Here is a 14,541-nt window from a genome sequence, read left to right on the forward strand (position 1 = left end):
CATCACCCCCACTGTGCAACATGGCGGTGGCAGCATCATGCAGTGGGGATGCTTCTCAGCAGGTATAGGAAGATCCTAGAGGGCATTTGTATTCAGTGTGCAGGAGAACTATGGCTTGGGAGATGATTTATTTTCCAGCAACAAAATAGCTGTTTCTCAAAGTCCAGGACTGGAGGCGAGGCTAGAGTCCTCCCAGGAAACTCTTAAACACACAGCTGAATCAGGCTAGTGAGTGTGCGTGATTACTAAATTCAATAGAGAATATGTGGCTAGACTTTAATTGAAGTTACTTTGTAGAGCTCTGTTTTCACTTTGACATTAAAGAGTTTTCTTTGTCATTTTTTGGTCAAAAAAGACAAATTATATACTACTGTAGACTTATAAAATCAATACAAGATTTTGACATATAAGGATTTGAATGCTTTTTATAGTCACTGTATCCCATAGTCTCAGGCAGATATAGCACAAAAATCCAGTTAAACTTTGAAATCAAACAGCAATAAAGCAACTGTAAATAAATGTGGTTAAATTTGACATGCTGAGAGATATATTTCATTTTAAGCTCATTGCCAAATTCCAAAGAACCCCCGATCACTGCCAAGGTTCAGAATTTAAGACAGTGGGGGTTTAAAATAAACAATGTCCCCTTTTAAAAAAACAATAGTCAATAATCCTGAACAGATCCAACCATAGAAACAGCTGCTTATGTCTGCCAGCAGACACTTGATATTCCAACACATTTATGCCAAGCACTTAGGCCTGTAATTGATAAATATTGAGAGCATTTTAACCCAGAGTGAATGGGTTTACAGCAATGGGTGACACATTTCTCTGCAGTGTGTTGTTAAATTTAGAAATGCTTTGCTGACATTATGAGGCATGACAGAGCATGTGGTTTATCTCATCCAACACGTGCCACATTTGCACCTGTTTTATATTTGAACTTTTCACCTACGTTGGAAAAATCAAAGGAGCTGTAGGTGGATACCGAAATCAGTACTGTTTCTGGTAACATTTCTGGCACAAGTCTTGTGTTGGCACCTTTAACCTCTTTGCCTCTCATAAGGTCATAATCATGCATTTGGAACAAATGGAAAGTGAACTGTTAGGTAAAGAAGCCTCAGTAAGGACAACAGGTGACGGGCTGAGAAGGGGAGAGGCTTGCAGGCTGTGAGTCTGTCTTATCACTGCAGCTACCGTATTATAGCTAATAGATGTGCACTCCAAACAGTGAAAACAGATGGTACCAAAAAGGCCACACAGCTGCACAGAAACTGTGGACTTTGCCAAGCAAAATTTAAATCAGGAGAACTGGGAGATTACTGTATGAGCTGGGGCAACTTATTTAGATTTACAGTATATTAACTGAAAACAATTTTATTTAATGGCCCTGCACCAACTTATACAAAACATATTTTTGTGTAGTTCTAAATCACAAAAATGACACATTTAACATTTAACAAGGGCAACTTGTGGCCCTTTTAAGACTTGCTTGGAAAAATAATTCTCCTGGAAAGCCTTAAGCCTGATTTGTGTGTTTCCCACACTCATACAGTAGGCTTTGAACGTCAGATTTAACTTTCAGTCTTACTTTTGTCTGTGTATATTTCAATCAGATGTGTGCCAGAGAGAATGTTTAAGGTAAATATAACTGCTTCTTGTGTGTAGGTACAAATTTTTAATTCAACTTCTTGTTTTTCCAAAATACGATGTTTTTGACCATCATGTCTTGATTTTTTCAACTTCATCAGACACACTAATATATATACAGTACTGTGCAGAGGTTTTAGGCATGTAGAGCGCTAACAGTTCTTCACAGGTCCTCATGTTCCACAACCCCGGGCTGAAGAGAGGAGGGAGGGCAGCCAGAGTCAGTGTCAACACATTTGACATGTACGCGTGTCGCTCAGCAGCCAAGGTCGAGCTTAACAGCATTTCTTTTGTCTGGGCCTTTGCACCCCTGGTAATACGCCCAGCAACCACCAACAGTTTTCAAGTGCTTAGAACATACACACGACAACCAGGGGGTTGTGGCAACCCTCCTACCTAACAGTCCTACTAACAGTACCCCAGGCTATGTTTCAGCGCCATATCTACCCATAACTCCACCCTAAAGCTGTGGTTGTTGTTTTGTTTTCATCAGATTATTTTCCCATGCCCTTGATAATGTACAACAAAATCCAGAGCAGAATTTCATGATTTTCTAACTTTATCTTTCATACAAACCATGATATACTAATCTTTCTTTAAATATACTAGTTATTGTTTAAAGATTAGCTGAATCAGCTAATAAATAATTCAAATAAAATAACAGATTATGATGTGCTTTTGGTAAAATGAACAACACCATCATCTAGGAGTTGATAAATATCTGGCGAAGTTGACATTCGGGATAAAAATTGATGGCTTAAACTAGATTTTGTACTCAAATAATTTTTAATTGACTACAGATAAAGATAAAATATAAAAAAGAAAGGTGAAACCAAACTCCTTGTATGCTCTAATTAATATGGATATTTAAAAAAAAAATAGTAATTGGATTCACAACCCCAGGTGTAGATTGTGGCTCTTGCAATGGTATTTATTCAACATTTTGGCTCCTTGGTTTAGCAGGGTCGAGTAGCTCTGTGTCTAGGTAATACACTTTGCTTCTGTGTATCTACATATGTTCTGTTTCCATCTGCATACAGTGCCATATCTAACATATGCATGCATGTTAGTTGCACATGTAAGACCAATTAGAGGCCTGCTGGTACCTGATTTACTTACAAGAAACCTTAATATTACTAAAGGTTGCCTGAGTTGAGCTCCATGCAGCTGCTTTGAATTGCAATGATGTGTTGGACTTCAGTATCAGCGAGAGACTAAAACATCTGTCATATTTCTTTTTTTATTTTGTCAAGCTTTTTGGTTGCAAAATGCAAAACAACTCACATATGATGGTTGATAAAGGGACTTGTTTTGACAGCATTATATTTTTCAAAGTTGCACCACTGTCCACCAGTAATGCAGAATTATGATAAGCATTTATTCCTCTAAAGTTTTTTTAACCATCGCGGATCTGCCATCTCAGTTATTGTTGCAGAAAATATATTTAAAGATGCTGTCAATGAACGTAACTGTGGGTTTGACAGAATATTAAATGTAATATCATGGTCAGTCAAACACAGGAATGATTTGATGGAAGGAAGACACTTTAATAATGCAAGATGTTACCGCAGACAAGGCTTGAATAAAAGAGGATGCACAAAAACAGGAAGTAAATGGGATTTCAGTGAGGACTGCATATAAAAAAATACACTTCCTCCACATTCAGTCTGCTGTCTTTGGTGAAAGATGTCCCTAAAATACCCTGAATTGTCTGCAGTTTCCAAGGTTGCTTCATAATCAGTCAAAGAAAAGACTTAAAATTTACAAAAACCAACTCCAAAAAAGTTGGGATGTTGTACAAATATGAATAAAAACAGAGTACAGTGACTTGCAAATCCATCAAAACCAATATATTTCATTGGATACAGCACAAAGACAAGATACATAAAGTTCACACTGATAAACCTTTTAATTCTGATGCTGGTGTCTGATTCATTTTTCAAAAAAGCTGGGACTGGAGAATGTTTACCACTGTGCTTCATCACTTTTTCTTCTAACATCACTCAGTAAGCATCTGAGGACTGAGGACATTAATCGTTGAAGTATTTGGAGTGGAATTTTTTCCCATTGTTGTTGAGCTACATTAAGTTTCTTAACAGAGAGTTACTTTTGTTGTGTGTTTTGCTCTTCATAATGATACATTTCAATATTAGGCAGGTCCAGGCCCCATCTTCTTTCATTGTGAAGCCATGCTGTTGTAACTCATGTCTTGGCGTTGTCTCACTGATAAAAGAAGGGACATCCCTGAAAAAGAAGCATATGTGGCACCAAAATCTGTATGAACGTCAAAGTATTAATGCTGCCTTCACAGATGTGCTAGTAACAAATCACATGGGCATTAATACACTCCCACATCTGCACAGATGCTTTTGAACTTTGCAGTGATAACAATCTAGACAGTCCTTCACCTCTTTAGCCCAGAGGACTCACTGACCATCCTATCCAAAAACAATCTAGAATGTGGACTCATCAGACCACGGCACACTTTTCCTCTTTAAGTCAGTCCATCTCAGATAAACACGGGCCCAGAGTGGGTGCAGCTTCTGGAAGTTGTTGATTAATGGCTTTGGTTTTGCGTGGTAGATTCTAAACTTCTAAATCTGTGTTCACTGACAGTGGTTCTCTGAAGTTATCCTGAGCCCAGGTTGTAATATCCATCACAGAATGATGACGGTTTACCACTGTCTGAGAGGTCAAAGGTCACAGGCATTTAGTATTTGTTTAAAGCCTTTTCAAGCCTTGTGTTCAGAGATTTCCTCAGATTCTCTGAAACTTTGATGATATTATAAACTGTATAGATGGTGAAATCTCTAATTTCCTTGCAGTTGCATGCTGAGGAATGTTGTTCATGAACTGGTGGACTATTACCTCACAAAGTCTTTGACAAAATGGAGAACATCACACCACCGTTGACTGTGTGAGTGCGCCTTTAAACTAGGTGTTATTGGCATGATATTGTATTTAGATACTAGCTTAACAAGCTAATTATGCAAAGGCAGATATGAACAAATCTGCCCATATTTGAAGTTGGTACAGTGCCTATGAATGGATGTATTACCCTTTTAGTGATTTTATAAATCAACCATGGTCAATCTGATTTGGCTTTTTTGACTAAAATGTTCTAAAAAAAACTCTTAGACTTCTACAAAGTAATGTCACTCAGTTTGTGAGGCTGGTCTGATCGAGGCAGATTTACACATGTGCCATGTGCCTTCCATTTCTTGATAATGGATTTGACTGAATTCCTGAGGCTGTTCAGTGCCTCTGAATTTTTTTTGCATCCATCCCCTTGTACTTTCAATAACCTTTTCTCTGAGTTGCTTGGAGTGTTCTTTTGTCTTCCTGTCGCAATGGTAGCGATGAATACTGATTAACCAGAGACTGGATCTTCCAGACCCAGGTGTCTTTATATTGCAATCACTTAAACACATTCACTGAACTCAGGGGATCCCATTTCACTAATTTTGAGACTACTAGCACCAACAGCACCTCTGTTGAATTAGGTCAGTCACTTTAAAGGGGGTATATATTTATGAAATTACTTATTTTACCTGACAGATTTTTATTCAATTGACATTACTTTGTAGAAATCTGTTTTTACTGTGACATTAACAGGTATTTTTTTATTTTATTTTATTTTTGTTTGTTTGTTTGTTTGTTTAAAAAAGCCAAAATATACTCAACTCAACTGTGTTTATAGAGCACTTTAAGTACAAAACAGAGTTTGAGCCAAAGTGCTGTGCAGCAGGAAAATTTAGAGTAGATTTAGACAAGAATTAAGAACATATGGAGCACACCAAATGATAAGATAAAAACGTGGCAGAAAAATTAAAAGACAGATTAACGAAGTGGTGGCACGTTTGTGTCTGGACAGCACAAACACATTACACACAGACCTCCACAGCCATTATTGGATGGAGTCATGGCTGAGAACCCCAACTACCACAGACAGCAGCATGCCAGCAGCTGCAACATGCAACAACATACACTCATAAACAGACAGACGTAGATTCATACATACACGCGTATTCTTACACAAACAACAGGTTAGCAAAATAGGTTAAAACTTAAGGAGGCAGAAATCACCTAATATAGGCCATGATTGATTTATAAAATCAAGTAAAGGCTAAAAAATCCAATAGGGTGAAAACTTTTTTATAGGCACTGTATATCAGCTGTACATACTGGCCAAATATATAAGTTTAAGTTTTGGACAGGACAAACAGACTTATGTCAGAAGAGGTAATTTTCTTTGTTCATTCTTTAACCTTGAATTTTTTAGACTTAATATTTTAGTCTGAGTTATATTTGGATATTGTTGTTGCATTTAGTTTTTGCTATTGGACACCATTACTTTATAACCAATCATGGTACCATCACCTCTTGACAACCTGTGGAATGTTTCGGGTGTTTTCTGAGCTTTTCTGCCCCTGTCCCAACTATTTTGGAACATATTGCACGCACCAAATTCAGTGCATATATTTTTCAAAAAAAATTATAAGGTTATCAGTTGAAACATTAAATAGACTCTCTTCTTGCTGCATTTGGCTGAATATAGGTTGAAAAGAAAGAACAAAATCACTGTTTTCTATTTTTATTCAAATTTACACAATGTCCCAGCTTTTATGGAAATGGGCTTTGTAATTAAAGTCAAGCAGATTAAAATGTTTCATGATAAAAGGCCTTTTCTGTCTTTGAAGACTGCAAAACTTGAATTTCTGCTTCTCCATCGTGTACGAACTCCATTTCTAAAAGGTTATTAAACGTCGTAATGAAACAGATGTTTTTCCTCCACTCTGCAGCGAACAAATTTAAGTTTCTAACGAGCTTTTAAACATGATGGCTGTGATGTGCTCCACTGATTTCTGCAGGAACAAACTCTTCTTAAAGCCCACAGCACAGCATGTCTCTCTCTCTCTCTCTCCCTCATGAGCACGCTGCCATTTTAAACATTTTGACGAGTGAAACAATTAGCTTCCCGTGCTTTGATTGTTCAACAAAATCATGAGTCACTGACGCAGCAGCGTTTTGCCACCGCCGTGATATGAGTAACCAATTTGTGAGGCAACAAAATAATTGCAGGCTTGACGGGCAAATTTATTATAATTAATGATAATCATTTCTCCTCCCGCTGAGTCTGAGAGCTGATGTATTTAAATCATAATAAAACAAGTGTTTACGGCGTCCTTCAGGGTGAAGAGAGCTCTAACCCGCGCCTGAAAGGACGCACACACACAAACATCGGCTCCCTGGAGGTCTTTATGTTTTATTTCCCCTCTGACTTCAGACGATGATTTTCCTGTTTGTGGGTTAACGCTGCTCAGGGAGCCGAGCCGCCCGCAGGAGATTTGCAGCTGATATCTGAATGTGATGTCACACCATCGCCGTGATGCACAACATCCTGAATATAAGCAACAGGAAACTGATGGCGGATCATTCCTACTGAGGATGGGGAGAGTCATAAAATCATTCAGTATGTTTACAACCAAACTCACTGGTTTCAGATGCATCCAACTTCAAATGAAATACGCCTTTAAATTGTCATGGACAGCGCCTGGAGGCATGGAGGAATAAGAGATGCCCTCTCACTCATTTATACAGTCAGCATAAGCAACAAAATATGCTGCTTTTTGGAACTTGATTATTAGCCGTGATGCCGTAAACATCCATGGTAGACTCACTCCAAGCTTCCATCACTTGATTCTACAGTCCAAAAAAATATGTTTATTTTTCTCTCATTAATCTATACCTTACTGAAAAGTGAAAACAGATTTTTAAATTATGTTCAATTCTTAACCCTTTAAAACCTCCCATTGTGTTAGTCCGCCAGGACATATTCTTACATTTCTACATACTGTAGTGCAATTTTTGGGAGTATTTTTTATTTGCTTTACATCAATATAACCCTTATATCTCAAGTTTTAGTAATATGTATTGACTTATATCTTAACTACTACAATAAACTGCATAAAAATTAAAAGAAAAAAGACAATGTTTTTTGTTTTTTTTACATATCCTTCAAATTACAGAAATTGCACAGCTGTTTCCCTTAACATTTGTAAATGTAAAACAGTTGCAGGATATCCTTTGGAACCACAGGAAATTTATTTGGAGTCTGTCCATAACTTGCTTTTTGAGATATAGTCAATTTTGTAACCGATTTTGTAACCTTTTAAATAAACGAGCCAGATGAGTAGTTGGACTCTTCATCTGATGCTGTAATTAATTCAAAAGCTTCGCGCCAGCTGTAAAACCGTTTGCCGTGACCAGGTTTTTGTGAATCCATAACTACATGTCTGGAAGTGTGTCAAAGGTGTGTGTGATGGATGTCTGGTGTGTGCGGGTTGTGTGTCTGAGTGTTACTGTGGAAAAGTAGTGGTAAAACGAGAGCGAGGGTGAGTATGTGTGCCGGCTAGGGCTAAACGATTTGGAAAAAATAATCTAATTGTGATTTTTTTTTTTTCCCAATATTGCAATTACAATTTGAAATGCGATTATCCTTAAGTTCCTCATCTTATGTATTTTCCAACAAACACAATCAATGAATCATCCTATATTATAACAACACAATACTAGATTAAAGACTTCACACAGTGGTAGTTTTATATCTGGAGTTGTATTTAAACATCATCGTTAAGTAAATAAAATAATAAGTGAAGAGTAGCATGTTTTAATATGTTTTTAAAAATGTATGACACTCAATCAGCCCCAACATCTATCTGTAAAAAAGTAAAACTAATACTAAACATAATAAAAACTAAACTAAAATGAAGCATTTTTGCAAAATAAAAAATAAACTACCAGCAGTCAAAACTAATAAAAGCTAAACTGAAATCAAACACAGAAAATGAAAACAAAATAAAAATGGAAACTGATGAAAAATCCAAAACTATTATAACCTTGGAAGGAAGTGATTACTTTTACTCATATTCAATAAGATAAAAAGTACAAAAAATGAGGAAAGTATGATTTTTTAAAGACTATCCTAAAAAAATGGCACTTGAATGATTGCATGATTATGTAATGTATAACATCTCTGCTGCAAAAATATTGCACTGTTTGAGATTTGAAAATTGCAGCAGACCATATTGGGCAATTAATCTCATTTTCGATTAATTGCCCAGTCCTAGTGCAGGCTAAGTTTTTTGCTGTATTCCATGGAAAACTACAAATCCCAGGAAAATACATCACTTCCTGTTGTTGGGGGTGGGGGGGCAATCAGATAGGGGCATGTAAGAATCATGTGACATGTCACATGCGCTTTATTGTGTATTTTTACAAACCCATCGCTGCAACAAAAAAGCGCTCTGAAACATGGTCACTGTGTGAAACATTAGTGTAAATCCCCAGATTTTATATGCAAAAAGAATGATTGATCTATCTTATCTGGTTTAAAATCTACTGCCAATCAAAAAATGAATATGCTAATCGTAGCGCCAGTGCTACGCTGGGTTCTCTAGGGTTAATGTTATGTCTGGAGGAGAGAAGGCATAGCTCATCACCTGCCCATAGCACCCTGATAGTGAAGCACTTTTAAACTTTACCAAAGACAAATTTTGCTTGCCATCCTTAGTAGCATGAATAATAAGTGCCTGATTTGGCCATGTAATAGTGTAGCAGTATGTTTTAGTTGAGTAAACTAACAACTCATAAACTTTTGGACTTATTGAAGTACTTAATTCTGACTGACAGCTTGAGGCCAGAGCTCAGTATCTCTAACCATGGAGGGAGTTAACATCAGATGTGGGTGTCTGAGGAATAACCGACAGCACTGCTCAGCAGACGGAGCTTCATTTAAGCCTCAGGGAGAAACGAGGCGGGGAAAGGTTGCTAACAGATGTTTTTTCTAAACATCTCCTTCCCTTTCGCCATGTTCTCCTCACTCAAACAACTGTTTCCGAGTGAAACGGCAACCAAAAACATCCTCCTCATCCTCCGCCGCCTCCCCTCAGTAATGCACCCCGGCCTGTATCAGAGCCAAAGCCGTGACTTCAAGGTCCAATAAGATGTTTTATAATCCAGAATTCACATCATCCCTCCCTTTCTCTGGCTCTCTCTCTCTCTCTCGCCTCCATCTGCAGTCGAGTGCCGGCTCTGCATGTCCTTGAAACGCGAACAAAGGAAGAAATGTTACAACTTTTTTTTTTTTTTTAAAAAGCAAAGAATCTGTCTGAAATGGCAGCCCGTGGGAGGATGAGGGGAGCAGGGAATGGTGGCAAGGATTGCAGTAACTCCAGTTTTTCATCTCTACTAGGGCTGGGTGATATGGACTGAAACCATCCCTGTTTTTTCTCGTCACAGTACCAGAATGGTAAACTTTGATATGATTGAAGTCCTAGACATGTAATATTTGGCAGCATTTTTGTATATTATGGTCAAAATTATCTTTACCGTTCCTTTTGAATCACTTTAATGACTTGTGATATCAAATAGTAAAGAAACTTGATGATCTTCTGTCATGTTTTTGTGGTCTATTTGAAGCATTTAAAATGATATGTATTTTAGATTTCCTGTATGACAGAGGGCTGTGTTATCAACCACCAGAATGAACTTTCAGTCATGAAAAATAGCTGTAACTATACAAAATTAAGTTTCAAAACCACTAAAAATGAGGCATCTGCTCTAGGGTCCTGTGTACCGCCTATAAAGCAGTGGTTTTCAAACTTTTTTCACCCAAGGCACACCCTAAGGTTAAAGCCAAAATCTTAAGGCACACCAATTTCATATCAATACAAAATAAACTTTTTAAATGATATATAAGTCAAGGTGGCCCATGAGGGGGGATAAAGGGGAGTTGTTTCTGAGGCCCAGCCAACTGGGGGTGGCTAAAGTGGGCAAAAGGTGCCTGAAAGGAGGCAAAAATTGGTTAAAATGATGATAAAACATGGCAAGATTGTGCAAAAAGTGGCAAGACAAAGTCAAAAATGGTTAACAATTGTCAAAAGGGGACAAAAATTTGGTTAAAAGTGGCAAAACATGTTGAAAGTGTCAAAAATGTGTCAAAAATGGGTTTCAAGTGGTCAAAAGGGTTGAATGTTGTAAAAAGGTGGTTAAAATGGTTTAAAAGTGATTAAAAAATTGGCAAAATTGGGGAAAAAAGCGGCCAAACAAAGGCAAAGTGAGTGAAAATTGGCAAGAAGGTAGCAAAAATGGCAGTGGCATAAAAGTGGCAAAAAGGGTTAAAGTTGCTCAAACGTGGTAAAAAGTGATGAAAAAATGGTAAAAAAAAAAATGTCCAAATAATAGCAAAAGTAGGCAGAAACTGCCAAAATTTAGAAAAATGGGTTAAATGTGGCAAAAAGTTCCAAAAATGTTGTCAAAAAATAGGTCAAAAGTATTTATAAAAAGTTGCAAAATCACCAAAAAAAAAAAAAAAAGATGAAAAAATGGTTTGAGTTGTCAAAATAAGTGGCAAAATGGGTAGAAAAATTGGTTTACTTTGTTAAAAGTAGCATAAATAATAATTATTTCAACAAAAATTTTAACTTAATAATAGCTTGCTTAAAGAGGTAACTGTTAGCCAGGATGCTAGCACACTGATATAAATAAATCACAACTGGGGAGGGCCAATTTCTGGGTTTTTTCCAGGGCCCAGCCAGTTTCTCAAGGCACATTAATGCCTTGCCACACCATTTGAGAACCGCTGCTATAAAAAAAAAAAAAAAAAACACTCCTTCATAGTCAATATGATTGGAATTTGCAAAAATGATGTAAAGCAGGGCAAGTTTTCATTTGTTTGAACTGAGGAGAGGATTCCATAAAGCCCAGGTCAGTGGAGGTCTGCAGTGATGGTTGTCCTTCTGGAAAATTGTCTTACTTCCACACAGGATCTCTGGAGCTCAGTCAGAGTGACCATCAGCTTCTTGGTCACCTCTCTTTCTAAGACCCTTCTCCCCCGATAGCTCAGTTTGGCCAGATGACCAGCTCTTGGAAGAATCCTGGTTGTGCCAAACTTCTTCTGTTAGAGAATTACAGAGGCCACTGTGTTCTTGGGAACCTTCAGTGCAGCCTTTCCTAGATCTGTGCCTTGCAACAATCCTGTCTCTGAGATCTACAGGCATTTCCTTTGACTCATGGCTTGGTTTTTGCTCTGAAATGCATCATCAGCCATGAGGCCTTCTTAAGATTCTTTGCTCAGTAGAGCTGGTTGTTTGGCTCCTGAATGGCTCCAGTTTGGCTTTCTACATGTTGATTTAATAACAAGAGAGAAGGGAGGAGAGGACACTAGCACTCAAATGGAAACGAGCTGTTGTAGCTCTCATTTGTAAATGACACATCATTTCTCAGTCACTCACCGCACAGAGCCGGAGACAGATGAAGCAGTTTAAAAAAGGTTTTATTTGGGGGAACATGGGAGTAAGGGGGGGCTCTAAGGTCCAAGGGGTGTGAGAGGAATCCAGGGAGGCGTGAGGGCTGCAGATGTGAGAGTTGGCGGAGGAGGCTGTGAGTGAATCCAGTGAGAGAGTGTGGCAGCGTGGCAGAGATTGGGCTGAGCACTGGAGGCACTGGAAGAGGCGAAGGGAGAGCAGGATTAGGCACAGGACACAAGAACACACAATAAATATCAAAATTACTGGAGAGTAAACTTTAGATCGCTACATAGAGGCCAAGGTACCACGTAGATGCGGGAATACTCTGGCAATGGAGAGACCTCTGAGCAGAGCTTAAGAGTGAGTGGGGATGGCCATGATTAGGTGCAGGTGCGTAGGTGCCAGGGGAGCCAGTACAGGAGAAACACCCAATCTCTGTAAAGAGGATCACAAACACTCCACAAAGGAAATAGTCTTCAGTAAATCACCAAAATAGAACTAGAAAAATGTGCAGTCACCACAATGAGGATTTTTTTTATACATCAAAGAGATTTAGCTAGCCTCTTGTCTCCCTTCATCAGTCTAGACCAGTGGTTCTCAACCTGGGGGTGAGGACCTCCTTGTGGGTCGTGAGACAATGAGAGGGCATCGCCAGATGCCTTCCAAAAAAATGAAGTTAATTTTTGATGATTTCAATGGTATATTTTATCAGTTTTCTTTTTTTTTTTTTTTCTTTAAAGAAATATATGAAGTAAATTTGTTAGATGTAAAATGAAGTCATGGTCATTATGTTATCAAAGTTATGTTTAAAAAAATCCTTAAAATGTAAGTCTGCCAATGACTATTTTTGAATGTGCATGGCTGTGTTGAACTATGCTTCAACCACCCCCACTCGTATCTAAGAAAAACTAAGCCCCCCTCCCACCGCCAGATGGGAAACCTTCAATACTAAGCGTTTGGGAAAGGACAGAGGATTTGAGAAAGACATAGAGTGATTGGATGAACGTTCTGTCTGTCACATCTTTACGGGCCAATCAGAGCAATAAATCACATGACATAGTCGCGACCGAGGTGCGCGTGCACAGCTACTGAGGAATAACGCGAACCATGGTGACTGTAGACATGTCAGTACACGACTTTTGTCATTTTTGAAAAGAAAACAACTCACTGCTGTTCTTTGTTCTTCTTTTAATGAAGAAATGTTGTCAAGTTCTGATAAAACTGGCGTTTTAGCAGCATCCATGTGTCTTCCTACATAATTGCACCAGCCTCTTGTTGCTGCTTGCACATGTCATGACTCCGCCTCCCCTGAAAGTACAGCCCCTTGTCGCTGATTGGTCCTGTCACTATCTAACCGGACTCGAACGGTTCAGACGGGAGCTTTGCAAGATGGATTTGCCAGTGAGAAACATGGAAATGGGCATATTCATCTGCTTTGTAAGGTTACCTCCCAACATAATAGGCTGAAATACATTTATTCTTGAAAAAGATCTGCCTCTTGGCCAGGTCACCCTTGTCAAAGAGATCTCGATCTCAGTGGGTCTTCATCTAGTTAAATGTATGAATTTATTACAACAGTAAAATAGGATCAGTTTTGAGAAGAAAAACTAATAAAGACGTTGATAAAAACACCTAGAATTTCTCAAGTTTAAAAAGTCATTAATTTATGAGAAAAATTGAAATTTTTGACATTAAAAGTTTTAACCTTATGTGATTCCTAACTTAACAGTCATAAAAAAGAAAAACCAATCACTATTTTCAGTTTTGTTTCTTGTAAAATTTTGGGCTTAACACTGCTGTAAATGTAGGATTTATAAACTTGAATTTTTAAGTGTTAAATGTCAAAATGTTAGACTTATTAAACCCAGAAATTGCAAAATTTCCTGTAAATGTCCCAGTTCTAAACTCTGAAATTCTGTTTTTGTTTTCTTGTTTAAGAAAAAAAAACTTAACAATCTCCAAAAATTTGATTTTTTTCCCCTAATTTAACTTTTTTTTTTGCTAAAAAAGAAATGGACAGATTTTCATCATTTTTAATCTTTTAGGTTGGCCCTAACACATTAAACACACTTTTTTATTTCAAATTAAAATGAAATCAATTTCATCAATATGAAAAATATTGTCTTACCTCTAAAATAAATCAATAGGTTTTCAAAACTTGATATATTCCCCTAAAGAATCATCAAGTTTTCTGAGCTTACATGTTTACATGTACACATGTATAAATCCCATATCTGAACCCCAGATTACATTAAAGTTCCCACTACACTAGACTCAAATATTCATGTATGTGATGACCAGTGCACATGTAGGCTTTGTAGGGATTAGCCTGTGAATTAATGTTACACATTAGCATATCCAATCGACACATGCGTCAGTATTCATGGGATTTGTTATCAGCACCTCACATGTGGCTTCATTTATGTTGATGAATCCTCGTCTATAATAACACTCATGCATGCACGTCTTAAGATCAGAGAAGGAGGGGGTTTGTGTTCACCTTTCTGACTTAAATGTACGGAGGAAATGCACATGATTGCACAAAACCAAGATAATCTTCAGCCAACTTACAGCTCTGGGG

General features: G+C 37.8%; 1 protein-coding gene across 1 annotated transcript in view; it reads left to right on the top strand.

Annotated features, from left to right (window-relative positions):
• ca10a (carbonic anhydrase Xa) overlaps positions 1-14,541 on the top strand; it is a 440,690-nt gene that overhangs the window by 378,081 nt on the left and 48,068 nt on the right. The window lies entirely within an intron of this gene.

The sequence above is a fragment of the Cheilinus undulatus genome, linkage group 20, assembly GCF_018320785.1.
Source record: "Cheilinus undulatus linkage group 20, ASM1832078v1, whole genome shotgun sequence".
Lineage (NCBI taxonomy): Eukaryota > Metazoa > Chordata > Actinopteri > Labriformes > Labridae > Cheilinus > Cheilinus undulatus.